The sequence below is a fragment of the Arachis stenosperma genome, chromosome 6 (genome assembly GCF_014773155.1).
Source record: "Arachis stenosperma cultivar V10309 chromosome 6, arast.V10309.gnm1.PFL2, whole genome shotgun sequence".
NCBI lineage: Eukaryota > Viridiplantae > Streptophyta > Magnoliopsida > Fabales > Fabaceae > Arachis > Arachis stenosperma.
The window spans coordinates 62,956,426-62,959,236 of record NC_080382.1 but is presented as its reverse complement, the minus strand read 5'-3'; the positions used below and the strand labels follow the sequence as shown (position 1 = coordinate 62,959,236).

At 33.9% G+C, this 2,811-nt stretch overlaps 1 non-coding gene across 1 annotated transcript; it reads left to right on the top strand.

Annotated features, from left to right (window-relative positions):
- Positions 1-1,051: 1,051 nt before the first annotated feature.
- Positions 1,052-1,155, top strand: LOC130938087 (small nucleolar RNA R71). Its single transcript, XR_009069267.1, has one exon. It is a non-coding gene; the product is annotated as a small nucleolar RNA R71 (small nucleolar RNA).
- The last annotated feature ends 1,656 nt before the right edge of the window (positions 1,156-2,811 follow it).

The following is a 2,811-nucleotide window of genomic DNA, read 5'->3' as shown; positions in this document are numbered from 1 at the left end:
TTCACTTTCCCAAGTCTCATTACCAAACAACTTGGCATTCAGCTTCATGATAGCTCCTAAATATTGAGCAACTTGCTCTCTAGTCACATCTTCATCCTCTTCAGAGGAAGAATAGTCTTCAGAGCTCATGAATGGCAGAAGGAGATTTAATGGAATCTCTATGGTCTCTATATGAGCCTCAGATTCCTTTGGATCCTTAATAGGAAACTCCTTCTTGCTTGAAGGACGTCCCAGGAGGTCTTCCTCACTAGGATTTTCGTCCTCCTCCTCCCTTATGCATTCGGCCATATTGATTACATCAATGGCCTTGCACTCTCCTTTTGGATTTTCTTTTGTATTGCTTGGGAGAATACTGGGAGGAGTTTCAATGATATTCTTACTCAGCTGGCCCACTTGTGCCTCCAGATTTCTGATGGAGGATCTTGTTTCACTCATGAAACTGAAAGTGGCCTTTGACAGATCAGAGACTAGATTGGCAAAATTAGAAGTGTTTTGTTTAGAATTCTCTATCTGTTGCTGAGAAGATGATGGAAAAGGCTTGCCATTGCTCAGCCTATTGCGTCCACCATTGTTAAAGCCTTGTTGAGGCTTTTGTTGATCCTTCCATGAGAAATTTGGATGATTTCTCCATGATGAGTTATAGGTGTTTCCATAAGGGTCACCCATGTAATTAACCTCTGCCATTGCAGTGTTCTCAGGATCATAAGCTTCTTCAGAAGCTGCCTCTTTAGTACTGTTGGATGCATTTTGCCATCCATTCAGACTTTGAGAAATCATGTTGACTTGCTGAGTCAACACTTTGTTCTGAGCCAATATGGCATTCAGAGCATCAATTTCAAGAACTCCTTTCTTCTGAGGTATCCTATTATTCACGGAATTCCTCTCAAAAGTGTACATAAATTGGTTATTTGCAACCATGTCAATGAGTTCTTGAGCCTCTGCAAGCATTTTCTTTAGGTGAATGGATCCACCTGCAGAATGGTCCAATGACATTTTCAAAAATTCAGATAGACCATAATAGAATATATCTAATATGGTCCATTCTGAAAACATGTCAGATGGACATCTTTTGGTCAACTGCTTGTATCTTTCCCAAGCTTCATAGAGGGATTCACCATCTTTTTGTTTGAAGGTTTGAACATCCACTCTTAGCTTGCTCAGCTTTTAAGGAGGAAAGAACTTATCCAAGAAGGCAGTGACCAGCTTATCCCAGGAGTCCAGGCTATCCTTGGGTTGTGAATCCAACCATATTCTAGCTCTGTCTCTTACAGCAAATGGGAAAAGCATGAGTCTGTAGACTTCAGGATCAACTCCATTCGTCTTTACAATCTCACAGATCTGCAAGAACTCAGTTAAAAACTGATAAGGATCTTCAGATGGATGTCCATAAAACTTGCAGTTTTGTTGCATTAAGGCAACTAGCTGAGGTTTCAGCTCAAAGTTGATGGCTCCAATGGCAGGAATGGAGATACTTCTTCCATCAAATTTGGACGTTGGCTTTGTGAAGTCACCAAGCATTCTCCTTGCATTATTATTATTTTCGGCTGCCATCTCCTTCTCTTGTTCGAAAATTTCTGAAAGGTTGTTTCTGGATTGTTGTAATTTAGTTTCTCTTAGTTTCCTTTTCAGAGTCCTTTCAGGTTCAGGATCAATTTCAACAAGAGTGCCTTTTTCCCTGTTCCTGCTCATATGAAAGAGAAGAAAACAAGAAAAGAAAGAGAAATTCTCTATGTCACAGTATAGAGATTCCTTTACGTTAGTAGAAGAAGAGAGGGGAGAAGAATGAAGAAGAATGAATAGTCTGTATAAAGAGTAAGGATAGGGGAGGTGAAGAGAAGTGTTAGTAAATAAATAATTAAATAGAAGAAGAAAAGAGAAGGGAAATTTCGAAAATAATTTTGAAAAAGGGGTTAGTAATTTTCGAAAATTAAAGATAAGATAAGATTAAAATTTAAAACAATTAAAAAGAAATTTTTTTTGAAAAAGAGAGAGGTATTTTTGAAAATTGAAGAGGGAAAAGTAGTTAGGTGGTTTTGAAAAAGATAAGAAACAAACACAAAGTCAAAGAGTTAGTTGAAAAAGATATTAAAATCAAATTTGAAAAGATAAGAAGATAAGAAGTTAGATAAGATATTTTGAAATCAAATTTTGAAAAAGATAAAATTTTTGAAAAATATATGATAAAAGATAAAAAGATTTAATTCAAAAATTTGAAATTACTTACTTCACAAACAAGAAATTACAAGATAAGATTCTAGAACTTAAAGATTGAACCTTTCTTAACAAGAAAGTAACAAACTTCAAATTTTTGAATCAATCACATTAATTGTTAGTGAATTTTCGAAAATATGATATAAAGATAAGAAAAAGATTTTGAAAATATTTTGATAAAGATTTTTGAAATTTTCAAAAAATAGAAAAAAATGAAAAAGATATAATTTTTGAAAAAGATAAGATTTTTAAAATTGAAAATTTGACTTGACTTGTAAGAAACAACTAATTTTGAAAATTTTTGACTAAGTCAACTCAAATTTTCGAAAATTATGAGAAAAATAAGGAAAAGATATTTTTTTGATTTTTGAATATTTTAATTATGAGAGAGAAAAACACAAACATGGCCCAAAACATGAAAATTTTGGATCAAAACACTTAATGCATGCAAGAACACTATGAATGTCAAGATGAACACCAAGAACACTTTGAAGATCATGATGAATATCAAGAACATAATTTTGAAAAATTTTTGATGCAAAGAAAACATGCAAGACACAAAACTTAGCAATCTTTAATGCATGGACTCTAACAAACGAA